The sequence below is a fragment of the Lissotriton vulgaris genome, chromosome 9, assembly GCF_964263255.1.
Source record: "Lissotriton vulgaris chromosome 9, aLisVul1.2, whole genome shotgun sequence".
NCBI lineage: Eukaryota > Metazoa > Chordata > Amphibia > Caudata > Salamandridae > Lissotriton > Lissotriton vulgaris.
In genome coordinates this window covers 676,660,634-676,679,918 of record NC_141697.1, presented here as the reverse complement: position 1 = coordinate 676,679,918, position 19,285 = coordinate 676,660,634, and the positions used below count along the sequence as shown (strand labels likewise).

The window sequence follows — 19,285 nt, the reverse complement described above, 5'->3', positions numbered from 1 at the left end:
GGTCAGACAATGGCTATATGCAAATCAGCCTTGACCCTGTGCCTCATGGGAACAGTCCAGCCCGAACTACCAAGCCATGTCTTTCCTAGACCGGAATCAAGCATCCAAGGACCGGTTTCTGGCTATCAGCCTTCTTCAGCCTGGATAGCTTGACTCCAGTGGTGTGGAGAGCCTGGGACTCACGTCTGAGCATACCCAGCACACTCGGGGTGAAAATTGCAAAAAACACAGTTGATGGACAGAATGCAGAACAATGTCTTACATTCACCCCAGTACAAAGATCTGGGCCTAAATCCATCGTTTTTTTGCACTCCACACCACCCTAGGTCAGACAATGGCTATATGCAAATCAGCCTTGACCCTGTGCCTCATGGGAACAGTCCAGCCCGAACTACCAAGCCATGTCTTTCCTAGACCGGAATCAAGCATCCAAGGACCGGTTTCTGGCTATCAGCCTTCTTCAGCCTGGATAGCTTGACTCCAGTGGTGTGGAGAGCCTTGGACTCACGTCTGAGCATGCCCAGCACACTCGGGGTGAAAATGGCAAAAAACACAGTTTATGGACAGAATGCAGAACAATGTCTTACATTCACCCCAGTACAAAGATCTGGGCCTAAATCCATCGTTTTTTTGCACTCCACATCACCCTAGGTCAGACAATGGCTATATGCAAATCAGCCTTGACCCTGTGCCTCATGGGAACAGTCCAGCCCGAACTACCAAGCCATGTCTTTCCTAGACCGGAATCAAGCATCCAAGGACCGGTTTCTGGCTATCAGCCTTCTTCAGCCTGGATAGCTTGACTCCAGTGGTGTGGAGATCCTGGGACTCACGTCTGAGCATGCCCAGCACACTTGGGGTGAAAATTGCAAAAAACACAGTTGATGGACAGAATGCAAAACAATGTCTTACATTCACCCCAGTACAAAGATCTGGGCCTAAATCCATCGTTTTTTTGCACTCCACACCACCCTAAGTCAGACAATGGCTATATGAAAATCAGCCTTGACCCTGTGCCTCATGGGAACAGTCCAGCCCGAACTACCAAGCCATGTCTTTCCTAGACCGGAATCAAGCAACCAAGGACAGGTTTCTGGCTATCAGCCTTCTTCAGCCTGGATAGCTTGACTCCAGTTGTGTGGAGAGCCTGGGACTCACGTCTGAGCATGCCCAGCACACTCGGGGTGAAAATTGCAAAAAACGCAGTTGATGGACAGAATGCAGAATAATGTCTTATATTCATCCCAGTACAAAGATCTGGGCCTAAATCCATCATTTTTTTGCACTCCACACCACCCTAGGTCAGACAATGGCTATATGCAAATCAGCCTTGACCCTGTGCCTCATGTTAACAGTCCAGCCCGAACTACCAAGCCATGTCTTTCCTAGACCGGAATCAAGCATCCAAGGACCGGTTTCTGGCTATCAGCCTTCTTCAGCCTGGATAGCTTGACTCCAGTTGTGTGGAGAGCCTGGGACTCACGTCTGAGCATACCCAGCGCACTCGGGGTGAAAATTGCAAAAGACGCAGTTGATGGACAGAATGCAGAACAATGTCTTACATTCACCCCAGTACAAAGATCTGGGCCTAAATCCATCGTTTTTTTGCACTCCACACCACCCTAGGTCAGACAATGGCTATATGCAAATCAGCCTTGACCCTGTGCCTCATGGGAACAGTCCAGCCCGAACTACCAAGCCATGTCTTTCCTAGACCGGAATCAAGCATCCAAGGACCGGTTTCTGGCTATCAGCCTTCTTCAGCCTGGATAGCTTGACTACTTGTTTCTGGTCCAGGGAAGACATGGCTTGGCAGTACGGGCTGGACTGTTCCCATGAGGCACAGGGTCAGACTGATTTGCATATAGCCATGTCTGAACTGGGGTGGCAGAGTGGGCTAAAGAACGGTGATGGATTAAACCCAGATCTTTTGACTGGGTGTGAGTGTTTGATTGATTCAGATGCTCCGTCCATCACCACCCCCTTTTGTACCGCTTAACAAACATTGACATTTGCGATACTTCCTATACTATCAAGTTGAAATCCGGGCTCTCAGTCCTTTGTACAACATTCATTCGGTTAATTACACTGTGAATTTCTGAAATACTTGCAATTTGAACTTTCAGAAAGGTTATTGATTACTTTATTACGGACACGTAAAGCTGCCTAAGGGGATTATGAGTCATGTTGTCCCGCTGGGAAGAGTAGCAACCACCCGGAGGTCATTTTTTTTCATCGTAATTATACACAGCTTGTGTAATTAGAGCCCCATGGACTTGTTACTAGCCCTGTATGCTTTTACCTTTTGTGTTTGTTCTGGCACGCAGTTGAAAACACAGCTTAATGAAGTTCTGCTCAGTGCGATATTATCATTTACTTAACTGGGTAGTTTCTGCTCTGTGTAGTTACGAGGAAATGAGGGGAGAGCAAATAAGCATTGTTATTACTTGCAGCACTATCTGCATTCAAAGCAGTTTTAATTCTTGCAGGTTTTTTCACTGTCAGGAAGGCGGCATGTTTTGAGAGCATTGATGCCATATTTTTAATTATTATGAAAGCACCTCGGCATGTCATTAGGACTTGTTTAGATCGCCGGCAAATGAGACACATTTATATATTTGCTGTGTATGTATCAGGAATTTGATCAAGCTTAATAGTTGGCATTACTTGCTCACTGCGCAGTATGCAGTTTCATATTCTTCAATCAAATTGCTTGCACTTTGAATTTATGTATATGTGAAAACTAGTAGGTTTCACCCGCTATATTTTCGATCACACAGTCCACTTTCTATGCCCATTGTATGCCTGATGGAGGGAGGAGGGCTATATATTTTAGAAACTTTATGGCACCTATTAGATTGACAAAGCAAAGCAGGTCTCTTTTTTTATACTGGGTCGTGGGAGACCTGAAAAACAATAAAGAAGCCTTATCCACGCACACCTCGAGTACGTGCCTCTTCGTTGGAGCAGGATTGTTTTCTTTGATATATATATATATATATATATATATATATATATATATATATATATATATATATATATATATATATATATATATATATATATATATATATATATATATATATATATATTGTTACACAAATTGCCCTGAAGCATTCGGAAGGCACTCGCGTTACTCCGCCATCCAGCAATATGATGCAGCCTGTTCGCTCACCCTGTGTGTCATTTCATGTAGCCGACGCGTTTCGGGGCTCAGGGCCCCTTCTTCTTGGGCAAAGACACACACACACGAGACCTGCGTTTTGCTTTTCCGGTTTTATTTCAAACAGTCCTGCGCCCGTGGGCGTGTTCTCGTTGCACTGCCCTCAATGGTTTCTGGGGCTTGGAGTCCTTGATGCAGGTAGGTGTGTTCATCGGTGTGTTCTGAATAAAATTGTTTCCATCTCTAAGTGAGTTGCAGGGCTTTGAAACAGGCCAATTTCGCATTTGTGAGCAACGTGCTGTTTAACCTGAATTGTTCAGAGATGCAGCCTCTGCCAGCCGGTGACTGTCGTTTCCTCCAACTGGCGACGGTGCTCTTCCCACGGCCAGGCTGCCGTGCGATAATTTTGTTACACAAATTGCCCTGAAGCATTCGGAAGGCACTCGCGTTACTCCGCCATCCAGCAATATGATGCAGCCTGTTCGCTCACCCTGTGTGTCATTTCATGTAGCCGACGCGTTTCGGGGCTCAGGGCCCCTTCTTCTTGGGCAAAGACACACACACACGAGACCTGCGTTTTGCTTTTCCGGTTTTATTTCAAACAGTCCTGCGCCCGTGGGCGTGTTCTCGTTGCACTGCCCTCAATGGTTTCTGGGGCTTGGAGTCCTTGATGCAGGTAGGTGTGTTCATCGGTGTGTTCTGCATCAAGGACTCCAAGCCCCAGAAACCATTGAGGGCAGTGCAACGAGAACACGCCCACGGGCGCAGGACTGTTTGAAATAAAACCGGAAAAGCAAAACGCAGGTCTCGTGTGTGTGTGTCTTTGCCCAAGAAGAAGGGGCCCTGAGCCCCGAAACGCGTCGGCTACATGAAATGACACACAGGGTGAGCGAACAGGCTGCATCATATTGCTGGATGGCGGAGTAACGCGAGTGCCTTCCGAATGCTTCAGGGCAATTTGTGTAACAAAATTATCGCACGGCAGCCTGGCCGTGGGAAGAGCACCGTCGCCAGTTGGAGGAAACGACAGTCACCGGCTGGCAGAGGCTGCATCTCTGAACAATTCAGGTTAAACAGCACGTTGCTCACAAATGCGAAATTGGCCTGTTTCAAAGCCCTGCAACTCACTTAGAGATGGAAACTATTTTATTCAGAACACACCGATGAACACACCTACCTGCATCAAGGACTCCAAGCCCCAGAAACCATTGAGGGCAGTGCAACGAGAACACGCCCACGGGCGCAGGACTGTTTGAAATAAAACCGGAAAAGCAAAACGCAGGTCTCGTGTGTGTGTGTCTTTGCCCAAGAAGAAGGGGCCCTGAGCCCCGAAACGCGTCGGCTACATGAAATGACACACAGGGCGAGCGAACAGGCTGCATCATATTGCTGGATGGCGGAGTAACGCGAGTGCCTTCCGAATGCTTCAGGGCAATTTGTGTAACAAAATTATCGCACGGCAGCCTGGCCGTGGGAAGAGCACCGTCGCCAGTTGGAGGAAACGACAGTCACCGGCTGGCAGAGGCTGCATCTCTGAACAATTCAGGTTAAACAGCACGTTGCTCACAAATGCGAAATTGGCCTGTTTCAAAGCCCTGCAACTCACTTAGAGATGGAAACAATTTTATTCAGAACACACCGATGAACACACCTACCTGCATCAAGGACTCCAAGCCCCAGAAACCATTGAGGGCAGTGCAACGAGAACACGCCCACGGGCGCAGGACTGTTTGAAATAAAACCGGAAAAGCAAAACGCAGGTCTCGTGTGTGTGTGTCTTTGCCCAAGAAGAAGGGGCCCTGAGCCCCGAAACGCGTCGGCTACATGAAATGACACACAGGGTGAGCGAACAGGCTGCATCATATTGCTGGATGGCGGAGTAACGCGAGTGCCTTCCGAATGCTTCAGGGCAATTTGTGTAACAAAATTATCGCACGGCAGCCTGGCCGTGGGAAGAGCACCGTCGCCAGTTGGAGGAAACGACAGTCACCGGCTGGCAGAGGCTGCATCTCTGAACAATTCAGGTTAAACAGCACGTTGCTCACAAATGCGAAATTGGCCTGTTTCAAAGCCCTGCAACTCACTTAGAGATGGAAACAATTTTATTCAGAACACACCGATGAACACACCTACCTGCATCAAGGACTCCAAGCCCCAGAAACCATTGAGGGCAGTGCAACGAGAACACGCCCACGGGCGCAGGACTGTTTGAAATAAAACCGGAAAAGCAAAACGCAGGTCTCGTGTGTGTGTGTCTTTGCCCAAGAAGAAGGGGCCCTGAGCCCCGAAACGCGTCGGCTACATGAAATGACACACAGGGTGAGCGAACAGGCTGCATCATATTGCTGGATGGCGGAGTAACGCGAGTGCCTTCCGAATGCTTCAGGGCAATTTGTGTAACAAAATTATCGCACGGCAGCCTGGCCGTGGGAAGAGCACCGTCGCCAGTTGGAGGAAACGACAGTCACCGGCTGGCAGAGGCTGCATCTCTGAACAATTCAGGTTAAACAGCACGTTGCTCACAAATGCGAAATTGGCCTGTTTCAAAGCCCTGCAACTCACTTAGAGATGGAAACAATTTTATTCAGAACACACCGATGAACACACCTACCTGCATCAAGGACTCCAAGCCCCAGAAACCATTGAGGGCAGTGCAACGAGAACACGCCCACGGGCGCAGGACTGTTTGAAATAAAACCGGAAAAGCAAAACGCAGGTCTCGTGTGTGTGTGTCTTTGCCCAAGAAGAAGGGGCCCTGAGCCCCGAAACGCGTCGGCTACATGAAATGACACACAGGGTGAGCGAACAGGCTGCATCATATTGCTGGATGGCGGAGTAACGCGAGTGCCTTCCGAATGCTTCAGGGCAATTTGTGTAACAAAATTATCGCACGGCAGCCTGGCCGTGGGAAGAGCACCGTCGCCAGTTGGAGGAAACGACAGTCACCGGCTGGCAGAGGCTGCATCTCTGAACAATTCAGGTTAAACAGCACGTTGCTCACAAATGCGAAATTGGCCTGTTTCAAAGCCCTGCAACTCACTTAGAGATGGAAACAATTTTATTCAGAACACACCGATGAACACACCTACCTGCATCAAGGACTCCAAGCCCCAGAAACCATTGAGGGCAGTGCAACGAGAACACGCCCACGGGCGCAGGACTGTTTGAAATAAAACCGGAAAAGCAAAACGCAGGTCTCGTGTGTGTGTGTCTTTGCCCAAGAAGAAGGGGCCCTGAGCCCCGAAACGCGTCGGCTACATGAAATGACACACAGGGCGAGCGAACAGGCTGCATCATATTGCTGGATGGCGGAGTAACGCGAGTGCCTTCCGAATGCTTCAGGGCAATTTGTGTAACAAAATATATATATATATATATATATATATATATATATATATAAAAATTACCTACTGGCGGTCGCCAGTAGGTAGTTATAGTTAGGACCTATTATCCATAGGAAATCCGCAATATTCTATTTGGAATAACTTTGGCGCAGATTGACGATTCTGCGCAAAATTTTCCAAACCTTCGTCCAGCTCCGGTCCGCTCCTATCCCGAAAGTTTCACGATGATTCATGAAGCGGGTGCTGCGAAAAAAGGGGGGTCCCAAAACGCGTTTTCACCATGCAATTTCCCATTGGACCTTTAGCCGCAGCTACAGCCTGAACTGCTGAACGGAATTACACCAAATTTGGCCGCCACACCCGGGGTTTGAAAATATTAAGTGAAGGGGGCTCTGAGGTCCCCTGAGCCCCGGGGGACCGCCACCCCTGGTGCTTCTTGAAAGTTTGTGAGGGGGCCATGCAGCCCCCCTCCTGGAGCCGTTGATGGCCCTGGGGACTTCTACCCCCCAGGTCCGTCTCCTACAGTGTCCTGGGGTGCCCACCCCCGGAACACTGTAATTTGCAATGACAGGGCGGGAGCCTCGTGGCTCCCATCCTGTCATTGCAAACTGCTTTCCTATTTGGAAGAGAGAGCAGGAAACCTGCTCTCTCTTCCATTTTGTTTAATTTTTATTTAGCAACACTTGAAAATTGTACAAAAGAGAGAGCATGTGCCTCTTCTTCGTTGGAGCAGGATTGTTTTCTTTGATATATATATATATATACCAGTAGGTAGTTATAGTTAGGACCTTGTTTCCATATGAAATCCACAACATTCTATTGGTAATAACTTTGGCGCCGGTTGTTGAATCTTTGTGAATTTCTCAAAGAAGATGGCCTGCTCCGTTCCGCTCCTTCCTTGAAAGTCTTGGGAAGATTCATCAAGCGGGGGCTGAGAAAAAAAGGGGGGTCCCAAAACGTGTTTTCCCCATGCAATTTTCCATAGGACGATTTGACACGGCTACAGCCCGAACGGCTGAATGGAATTCCAAGAAATTTGGCAAAATGGTAGGGTCTGGTATGCAGATCGCCCTTTTGTTCAAATGGTGTAAATCCCTCTAGTAGTTGTTGAGAAAATTGGATTTTAAAAATATATATATCTATAGGCTTTGCACCGTGCGCAAGCAAAATTTTGATTGGCTGTTGGAGGTCTGTCAACATTCTAGTCAGTCGAAATCAGGAAGTGCTGGCCCCCATCTTGTCTCCGAGGCAGAAGCTAGCTGAAAACAAAAGTCTAGAACCTGAAAAGGGGGCAGGGTAGAGACTCCCTGACCCCCTAGGATTTCTACCAACGAACTCAAGATCTCCAAGAGGAACTGCTGCACCCTCGAGAAAGGCTCGCGCCACGACCAGACCACAGACAACATGACGGCCCTCAAGCACGCCACCCACAAACACCACCAGCTGATCCGCACCATCAAGCAGACAGCATTCAAAGATCGACTGGACAACAACGCCCACAACAGCAAGGAACTCTTCAGCATCGTCAAAGAGTTCTCTAACCCCAGCGCCGGAAACAACGACATCACTCCCTCGCAAGACCTCACTCGCCTCATTCTTCCACCGCAAGATCGCCGATATACACAAGAGCTTCGGCGCACCAACAACGCACCCAACCACCGAACCGACGCCCCCACCACCCCCATCTACGCCTGGACCCCGGTCAGCACCGAAGACACCACCCGCATGATGAACACCATCCACTCCGGATCACCAACCGACCCCTGTCCCACCATGTCTTCAACAAGGCCGACTCCATCATCGCTCCCCAACTCCGGGACATCATCAACACCTCCTTCAACACCGCCACCTCCCCGGAGATCTGGAAGCACGCCGAGCTCAGCGCCCTCCTGAAGAAACCAACAGCGGACCCCACCGACCTCGAGAGCTACCGCCCCATCTCGCTCCTCCCCTTCCCTGCCAAAGTCATTGAGAAGACCGTCAACAGACAGCTTGCCGCCTTCCTCGAGATGAACGGATCCCTCTACCCCTCGCAGTCTGGTTTCCGAGACCGCCCTCATCGCAACCACTAACGACATTAGATCCCTGCTCGACAATGGGTAAACAGCGGCCCTCATCCTCCTGGACCTCTCTGCAGCGTTCGACACTGTCTGCCACCGCACCCTAGTACAGTGCCTCAACAACATTGGAATCCAAGAGAAGGCACTGGAGTGGATCATTTCGTTCCTCGCCGGAAGAACCCAGAGAGTCCGCCTCCCCCGTTCAGATCCGAGACCACCGAAGTCATCTGCGGCGTACCACAAGGATCTTCACTGAGCCCAACCCTCTTCAACGTCTACATGAGCCCTCTCGCAGCCATCGCACGCAAACACATCCTCAACATCATCTCCTACTCCAATGACACTCAGCTGATCCTCTCCCTCACCAACGACCCCGCCACCGCCAGAACCAGCCTACACGAAGGGATGAAAGACGTCGCCGAATGGATGAAGAACAGCCGCCTGAAACTGAACTCAGACAAGAGGGAAATTCTCATCCTGGGATCATCGCCCTCCGCCTGGGATGACTCCTAGTGGCCCCTTGCCCTGGGCACCACTCCCATACCAACGGACCACGCACGCAACCTGGGCTTCATCCTGGACTCCTCCCTCTCGATGACCAGACAAGTCAATGCCGTCTCATCATCATGCTTCAACACCCTGCGCATGATCCGCAAGATCTTCTGATGGATCCCCACCGAAACCAGGAAGACGATCACCCAGGCAATCGTCACCAGCCGGCTACACTACGGAAACACCCTCTACGCCGGAACCACAGCTAAACTTCAGAAAAGACTCCAGCGCATCCAGAACGCCTCCGCACGACTCGTCCTGGACATTCCCCGACACAGCCACATCTCCAGCCACCTGAGAGACCTGCACTGGCTCACCGTCAGCAAGAGGATCACGTTCAGACTCCTCTCCCATGCACACAAGGCCCTCCATGACCTGGGCCCCAAGTACCTCAACAACCGTCTGACCTTCTACGCGCACACCCGCCAGCTACGATCGGCCAGCCTCCTCCTCGCCGCCGTACCACGCACCCGCAAAGCCACCGCCGGGGGAAGATCCTTCTCCTACCTGGCAGCCAAGACATGGAACTCCCTCCCGACCCACCTCCGGCTGACCCAGGATCATCTCTCCTTCAGGAAGCTCCTCAAGACTTGGCTCTTCAAGCAGTAACGGGTGAGTAGCGCGCTATACAAATGCCGATGATTGATTGATTGATTCTCAAGGGGTCCCTAAAGGACCCCGAAGATTGAAAAAACATTTTTTTTTTATTTGCGGCGCACGGTGCGCGGATGGCGGCCAAAAAAGACAAGAAAAAAAATACAGTTAAATAACAAGTTTGAGTGTTTAGATGTTGGTTGTCTCTAAAAAGAACAGTTGTGTTTTGAAAAATAGGAGTGTAGAAAAAATGTGGATGAGATTCAGTGCACTTGAGAAAAGAAGAAATGATTGGTGGTTTCTGATAATTGAACATTGAAAACTAGGGTGCATACTACTGTTTTTTTAAATGAATAATACTATTGGTTTACAAAAAGTCATTGAAAAGAACATTGCACAGGATAAGCAGGTATATTGAGAAGTCAAACACACTTGCTGATAAAATGAGAGGTAATCACAGCCATTTTGTGATTGCAGTTTCTGAGGTACATTTGAGAGAATTTGGCTTAGGATATCTGGTGTGTGATTGACACTGTACTAAATCTTCAACAGTATTTTAAAAGGTGAGTTATTAATTTGTAAGGGGAATTATGTTGTACACTTTAAGTTAATAACAAAAATACCACTGCACTGCCGTAAACCCTTAAATAATTATAATGTGAGTTAGTATGTTTTAGGGAATATTGTGACAGAATAGTTGTTAAAGCCAGTTTTATATTATCTATTACTAAAAACAATAAATTAAAGTGTTTATTTTTTTGCAGGTTACAACAACAAATTTGTTAAAAATAAAATCACTTACTCTCCTTCCCTAATTGAAATCCTGAGTCCCATTGTTTCAATCCACTTTGGTAACTCCCTCCATCCCTTCACTGCACTTCTCTCTCCCTCACTCCCCATCCCTAACTTTCTTTAATCCCCCTTTTCTTATGCTCATACCCATTCTGTCACCATCACTCCAGTTCTGTTACTTTTTCTCCCTTTACCCTGCTTTACTTCTTCCTCTCAGCATTTTACTCACCTTTTCTATCTCCGTCTCCTGCTCCCCTTCTGTCACTCCTCCTCCCTGAAGCACCCTCCAGCCGCCATTTTGTGTAGTGTCAGAAGAGAGTGAAAAATGAAAGTTGATAACGTGAAAAGGGGACAGGGTAGAGTGTCCCTGACCCCCTAGGCCTTCTCAGGGGGTCCCTGAAGGACCCCAATGGGTAAAAAAAATGTTTAAATAAAAAATAAAAAATAAATTGGTAGGTGCACGCACGGTGAGTGCACGGTGAGTGAACGGTGAGTGCATGGTGAATGCTCGGTGTGCGCACCCTATAGCCGCCATTTTGTGTAGTTTCATAGGAGAGTGAAAAATGAAAGTTGAGAACTTGAAAAGGGGGCAGGGTAGAGACTCCCTGACCCCCTAGGCCTTCTCAGGGGGTCCCTGAAGGACCCCAAAGGGTATTTTTTATTAAAAAAAGCCTTCGCGGACCTCCCTAAAAATTAATTTAAAAAATACAGTCAAACATCTAATTTGAGTGTTTAGATGTTAGTTGGCTCTAAAAAGAGCCATTGTGTTCATTGTGTGTTTTTTTGAACCCACAAGTAAGTACCGATGCAGAGTCTTAAGTTACAGAGGAAGATTCTGTTCCCTTAATCTGTGAAACGTACACCGTCTCCTCTATAAATACCTTGCATGTTGTAATGCAAGTTGTTGTGGTATATAGAACCCATGCCATAGTCTGTGAGGAAAGCAGATATTTATTCACATGTTTCCTTGCTTTCTCAATTTGCGGACAATATTGGTTGGACCATTTCCATTTCTGCCTTTGGGTTATATTTGAAAATGCAAAGGCAGTTTGTGGAAAAAGTGACATCAATTGTCCAAAGGTGTCCTTTAATAGCATTTCCAGACCTACCCCAGTCAAAGTGACTAGGTCATTTCCACCACAGTGCACAATTATGAGGTCAGGGTGTGGGAGATGCAAAAAGGATTTTACCAATGGCATCAATTGGTGACATCTCAATCCTCTCTGGCCAATCCACATAATGTCCACATTTGGTAAATCAAGGTTGAGAAAGCATCTATTTGCTGCATACCTTTCACTCCAGAAAATATAACTGTGTCCCACAATCCACACTCTAAGCATCTTGAATTGAGATCTGGTTGTACTGAGATGGGCTCTGGAAATGAAATGGTAGTTTGAAAAGCAAGAGTTTAGAACAAAATGTGGATGAGATTCAGTGCACTTGAAAAAAAAGAAATGATTGGTGGTTTCTGAAACTTGAACATTCAAAGCTAGGGTGTATTATTCTGTTTTTTGAAAGAAGTTATGCTAATGGTTGAGAAAAGGTCATTGAAAGGAACATTGCACAGGATAAGCTGGTGTATTGAGAGGCCAAACACCCTTGCTGAGTTTATTTGCAACATTGTATGATGAACTTTTCACCTGTGAGCTCAGTTAGGTGTTCTGTGGAGTGTTACAATGGTAACAGGCAGAAAGAGCAGAGGGGGGATGGTTGAATATTATGTGAGTTTGAAAGTGTTGAAATGTAGAACCAATTAAAATGTTAGTTTAGTTTTACATTTCTGTGAGAACAAATTTGATTGGTTAAGGACAGGGATATGTGTGAAGATTGAGAGGCAATCAGTGCCATTTTTGGGTGCAGTGTCTGAGGTACATTGCAGAGATTCTGCTTAAGAAAATCTGGTGTGTGATTGACACTGTTCTAAATCTTCCAAAGCATTTCTAAAGGTGAGTTATTATTTTGAAAGGGGATATATGTTGAGCAGTTTAAGTTAATAATAAAAATGTCTTCTAATGTGGAATCCCTTTCCTTTACTCCTCTTTTGTAACTCTGTGTACTTCCTCTTTCTCTCTCCCTCACCCTTTTTCTCTTTATATACCTCTACTAGCAACACTCCCCCTTTCACTGTGTATTGTGTCTCATGTGTGTGTGTAATGCTGGCAAAAAACGAATGGTGCATATTGGAAATGTATTTTGGAAATGAGTCAGGTTTCCACATTGTAATCTAGTGGTCATTTATATGGTGCCATCTCACCCCCTGCCTCCGCCATCTCTCCCTTTGCCTGTGCCATCTCACCCTCTGTCTGTGCCATGTCTCTCTCTGCCTGCGCCATCTTACCCTCTGCTTGCGCCATATTTCTCTCTGCCTGCACCATCTCTCCATCTGCCTGTGCCATGTCTCCGCCTGCGACATCTTACCCTCTGCTTGTACCATCTCACTCTGCCTGTGCCATCTCACCCTCTGCCTGCGCCATCTCTCCCTCTGCCTGCGCCATCTCACCCTCTGCCTCCGCCATCTCTCTCTTTGCCTGTGCCATCTCTCCCTCTGCCTGTGCCATGTCTCTGCCTGAGACATCTTACCCTCTGCTTGTGCCATCTCACTCTGCCTGTGCCATCTCACCCTCTGCCTGCGCCATCTCTCCATCTGCCTGCGCCATCTCACCCTCTGCCTCCGCCATCTCTCCCTTTGCCTGCGCCATCTCAATTATTATCATGTATTTTTAATGGTATATAGCTCCTCCTTTCACTGTGTATTGTGTCTCATGTTTGTATGTAATGCTGGCAAAAAACGAATGGTGCATATTGGAAATGTATTTTGGAAATGAATCAGGTTTCTGCATTGTAATATCGTGGTCATTTAAATGGCGCCATCTCACCCTCTGCCTCCGCCATTTCTCCCTTTGCATGTGCCATCTCACTCTCTGCCTGTGCATGTCTCTCTCTGCCTGCGCCATCTTACCCTCTGCTTGCGCCATGTTTCTCCCTGCCTGTGTTATCTCTCCCTCTGCCTGTGCCATGTCTCTCTCTGCCTGCACCATCTTAACCTCTGCTTACCACATCTCACTCTCTGCCTGCGCCATCTCACCCTCTGCCTGCTCCATCTTTCCCTCTGCCTGCGCCATCTCACCCTCTGTCCCTGCCATTTCTCCCTTTGCCTGTGCCATCTCACCCTCTGCCTGTGCCATGTCTCTCTCTGCCTGCGCCATCTTACCCTCTGCTTGCGCCATCTCACTCTCTGCTTGCGCCATCTCACTCTCTGGCTGTGCCATCTCTCCCTCTGCCTGCTCCATCTCACCCTCTGTCGGCACCATCTCTCCCTCTGCCTGCGCCATCTCTCCTCTGCCTGAACCATCTCTCCCCTCTGTCTGCACCATCTCCCCTCTGCTTGCAGCATCTCTCCCTCTGCCTGCGCCATATCTCCCTCTGCCTGCGCCATCTCTCCCTCTGCCTGCGCCATCTCACCCTCTGCCTCCACTATCTCTCCCTTTGCCTGTGCCATCTCACCCTTTGCCTGTGCCTTGTCTCTCTCTGCCTTGGCCATCTTACCCTCTGCTTGCGCCATCACACTCTCTGACTGCGCCATCTCACTCTCTGGCTGCGTCTTCTGTCCCTATGCCTGCGCTATCTCTCCCTCTGCCTGCGCCTTCTCTCCCTTTGCCTGCGCCATCTCTCCCTCCACCTGCACCATCTCTCCCTCGGCCTGCGTCATCTCTCCTTCTGCCTGCGCCATCTCACCCTCTGCCTGCACCATCTCCCCTCCGCCTGCATTATCTCTCCCCTCGGCCTGCACCATTTCACCCTCTACCTGCGCTATGTCACCCTCTACCTGCGCCATCTCATCCTCTGCATGTGCCATCTCTCCCTCTGTCTGTGCCATCTCTCCCTCTGCCTGCGCCATCTCTTCCTCTGCCTGCGCCATATCACCTTTGCCTGCACCATCTCTCCCTCTGCCTTCGCCATCTCTCCCTTTGCATGCGCCATCTCCCCCTCAGCCTGTGCCATCTGGTCCTCAGCCTGCGCCATCTGGTCCTCAGCCTGCGCCATCTCTATTATTATCATGTATTTTTAATGGTATACAGCTCCTTTCTAAGATAAAGGATGAGCAGAGTATCTTCAGCATACCACATGATGTTGAGATTCTGAAAGCTTACTGGTTGTTTAAACTAGCAAGACTTCCCTTTTCACTGTGTATTGTGTCTCATGTTTGTATGTAATGCTGGCAAAAACGAATGGTGCATATTGGAAATGTCTTTTGGAAATGAGTCAGGTTTCTGCATTGTAATGTAGTGGTCATTTATATGGCGCCATCTCACCCCCTGCCTCCGCCATCTCTCCCTTTGCCTGTGCCATCTCACCCTCTGTCTGTGCCATGTCTCTCTCTGCCTGCGCCATCTTACCCTCTGCTTGCGCCATGTTTCTCTCTGCCTGCACCATCTCTCCATCTGCCTGTGCCATGTCTCCGCCTGCGACATCTTACCCTCTGCTTGTACCATCTCACTCTGCCTGTGCCATCTCACCCTCTGCCTGCGCCATCTCTCCCTCTGCCTGCGCCATCTCACCCTCTGCCTCCGCCATCTCTCTCTTTGCCTGTGCCATCTCACCCCCTGCCTGTGCCATGTCTCTCTCTGCCTGCGCCATCTTACCCTCTGCTTGCGCCATCTCACTCTCTGCTTGCGCCATCTCACTCTCTGGCTGTGCCATCTCTCCCTCTGCCTGCATCATCTCCACCTCTGTCGGCACCATCTCTCCCTCTGCTTGCGCCATATCCCCTCTGCCTGCACCATCTCTCCCCTCTGCCTGCACCATCTCCCCTCTGCCTGCAGCATCTCTCCCTCTGCCTATGCAATCTGTCTCTTTACCTGCGCCATCTCACCCTCTGCCTGCGCCATCTCTCCCTCCGCCTGTGCCATCTCCCGTCCGCCTGTACCATCTCTCCCCTCTGCCTGCCCCATCTCCCCTCTGTCTGCAGCATCTCTCCCTCCGCCTGTGTCATCTCTCTCTCTGCGTGCACCATCTCACCCTCTGCCTGCGCCATCTTTCTCTCTGCCTGCACCATCTTACCCTCTGCCTGTGCCATTTCACCCTCTGCCTATGCCATCTCTCTCTCTGCCTGCGCCATCTCACCCTCTGCCTGCGCCATCTCACCCTCTGCCTGCGCCATCTCTCCCTCTGCCTACGCCATCTCCCCTCTGCCTGCACATCTCTCCCCTCTGCCTGCATCTTCTCCCCTCTGCCTGTACCATCTCTCCCTTGGCCTGTGCCATCTCTCCCTCCGCCTGCACCATCTCTCCCTCGGCCTGCGTCATCTCTCCTTCTGCCTGCGCCATCTCCCCCTCTGCCTCCGCCATCTCTCCCTCTGCCTGTGTAGTGTAGTTCCTATATTCCCAATAGACTCTGCGCATTGGAATAACATAAACAGCAGTTTAGACGTAGGACTGAGGTCGACTAGGTCTCTACTGAATATGTTAGACTTAATTAGGTATGCCAGCTAGCTCAGAGGTCACTTGAAACTTTCTCGAATGAACAGGGAGGAGTTAACTTCCCTGATTAGACAAGAAGGGATTAGCTTCTGACAACCGCATAAACATGACAACTTTGCTCCCTCCAGAATAAGGAGTATATCTCCAGAGTCGTGTGAAAACAATAGATAGCTATTTCACTCAGTCAATCGTGCATACTTAGTTTCACCAGAGTGCAGGGAAATAGAGAGACGAGCGTTTTCAATAAAAGGTGTTATTTATTGAGCAGTCTTCTTTCTCATGCAAGAGAAATGAATTGCCACGATTGCAATACTTGTCATAAAGTAAAGTGTGTACAGTAAAAGGAGTATTATGAAATAATACTGTAAAAGCATTGATATGGTTTCTGAGCCATATGATACTTAAAACGGATAAAATATATACAATTACATACAATGATAAAAGTTGACTAACATACTCAACTGGTGCTTCTAAATACGCCTACCCCAGTGTCCCTAACCTAAGCCTAGTACGTGGGAAGGAGTAAGGGAGTTGCAGTTTAAGTTAAGTTAGTTTTGCCAAGAATCTGAATCAAGAATTCTCTAAGGGTCTAATCAGCTCCGTACCTTGGTTTTAAAATGAAGGAGGTCTTGTATCTCGTTCCCAGGACTCGATCTCCCAGTAACCCGCAAGGGTGACTGGAAACACTGGAGTTGGATTTTCTCGGCAGGAGAAAAGACAGCGTCTTTCTCAGTGCATCAAATGGGAGGGACGGCTTCCTTGCGCACTCGCATCAGCTGGGCTTCGGGTAAGTAGATAGCCGCTCTGCTCCAAACCACTGTGTGTTGCTTAAGGCAAATGCTGGTATATTTACGCCTGGAATGTGTCGTGTTTGACATAAGGTTGGACATAAGACGTCAATACGAACCGTCACTAGGAACTGGCAGTTCTTTCAGGACTCGCAGGAGTCCTAGGACAAATCAAAACAAAAGCATGGGGAATTCCCAGGTTGCTGGAGGTTTTGTTTGTTAAAAGAACTTGTTGTACTTTCTAGGAGTCTAAGGAAGTAGCCTTGCCGTATTTGGACTGCATTGGCTATTACTAAATATGGATATGATTCTTATGCCTTTATAAGGATATGATTTGTTATAACCACATAAGGGCATAAATCGGGGATATTTAATTAGGGTCCTAGATAGGTTTACAACACCCACTCCACGTATAATGTCGATCATTACTAAATACTAAGCAATATATAAACATATAAGTATGCATGTGTTTTCCAGCCCACCCCAAAATACATTAAATGCATTTGAAATGGTATAGATACACGAAAATGAGTATTATACTGTACGCTTTAAGCAGTGGTATCATTCAGATAAAATTTTGTTCATTTAGAATGTTGACTGAATGAATCACAAAAATTACATTCATGAAATGGCTCTTAATACAGAAGAAAAAGGTTGAGATCATTTCATCACATATTCATACAAGATTGTACATGTGCTAGAGGCTGATTTCAAAATATTGTCTCTAGAGTCTCTAAGAATAGAAGTTCTGTTCTCTAAGAATAGTTCTACTTTAAGCAGAGTATCATGTGCTAGAAAAAAAGTAAATATTTTGGAAATTGGGAAAAAATACTTTCGCTTTCATGGGAAAAAATAGTTCCAAATGTTTTCAGCAGTGCTGTTTATAAAAACTGAAGGCCGAATTCAGAGTTAAGGGAACGCTGTGTGCTCGATATTTCAAATATCATTCTCGTTGTTTGGAGAGAACATTACCTCAGCTAGACCAGCAAAAAATTTGTCTACAACTGTAGGTGAAAGTTGGGCCAACGCTGAAAAATCAGAAATAGTGCATATATGCGATGCATTGCCATCATCGGTGTTCAGATGAGCACTGTTCACAGAAGGTTGTACCTGTGTGGTGCCGCTTTCATCTCGTACTTCACCGCCACCTAATCGTAATGGTGAAGTCTCAACGAATGCCGTCATCAAAATCGGTAGCCGCTGGGGAAAACACGTTGCATGAGTCGTTACCGGACAAAGCAAAGCACCGATATCCATTGGTACTGCTGATGGTAGTGTAAGACAGACGTCCAACACGCATTCTTCTCCGCATAGCAGACATCGAAGCACAGGTAAGATGCAATTTTGCCAGATTGGCTGAATGAAAGAAACCAGGTAGTATTCAGATCTCTTAGCCGGGCCAATCCGAGGACCTTAGTGATACGGTCTCGGTATCGTATTGCTAGGATCATTTCTTCCATCATAGCCTGAGTTTTGTCTGTGACTTGGCTTGCCATATCGGAGCAGAAGGAACAAAAATAAAATTCCTGCTACGAGTCCCAAAATAATGGCAGGCCACCGAAAAGAGAATGCATAAAATTCGGGAAGATGCCCAGAACTGTTTCAAAGGGTGCTAACAGTCCCGAAAAAATTGTCTTAAATACATGTGCGATGCCACTGGTATCTGACATGTTTAAGATTTGGCTTAACATTTCTACGAAATGCACGGGGCAATTTTTCAATAATAGGGTATGTATCTCCGCCGCTGTCCTTGCAACTTGCAGGTCAAACGTTTCTTTGGACGGGGTTAAAGGCACAGTTGTTTGTAAAAGAATAGACTTCATTCTGCTTAAAGTATCAATTCGAATAGAAGAGATATTCACAGAAGGCCATATTGCTGCCTCCATGTCTGGATTGCTGTTTGGATACAATACTTGCATACAACAAATGACCCTGGAAGTGACGGTCACGAGATAGGCTTTTCCTGGCATCATGCCACAACAGCTGTGGTCACTTAATATAATGTAGCTACCGTTGGAAAGTTGTCTGACAAAGGGCTCTATCTGTGTAGCAGGGGTGCCGTGCAGATGACATGAAAGGTTGTTTGATGAACCTTCGCAGGCTCCATGCAAGTTAATACCTCGACACAGAAGTGTACCGCTTAGTGATTTTTTACAATTGTTACCCCATAGAAATTCTTCTGTGTTGTACCATTTTATACTCTGTGTGTACCATGTCTGTGTCTGCTTGCACTATCCGTGTTTCTGCTTGAAACATCTCACCCTCTCTCTGCACTCTCTTTGTTCTGACTACACCATTTGTTTAGTCTATGCATGCATTATCTTATTTTCTGTCTATGCCATCCCTCTCTCTCTGCCTGCATCCTCTGCCTACACCCTCTCATGTACATCTACAGCGGCCTATTACAATATGGCTGCTGGTGTGTATAAGACACTGATATCATGTTAAATATTTTTGTTTGGCTGCCTGTAGTTTCGCACCCTCTGCTTGTACCATTTTATCTCTGTCTTCC

The 19,285-nt window shown here is 47.7% G+C and overlaps 1 pseudogene; it reads left to right on the top strand.

Annotated features, from left to right (window-relative positions):
* The window catches only part of LOC147692091 (uncharacterized), a 42,214-nt pseudogene that overhangs the window by 563 nt on the left and 22,366 nt on the right, over positions 1–19,285 (top strand).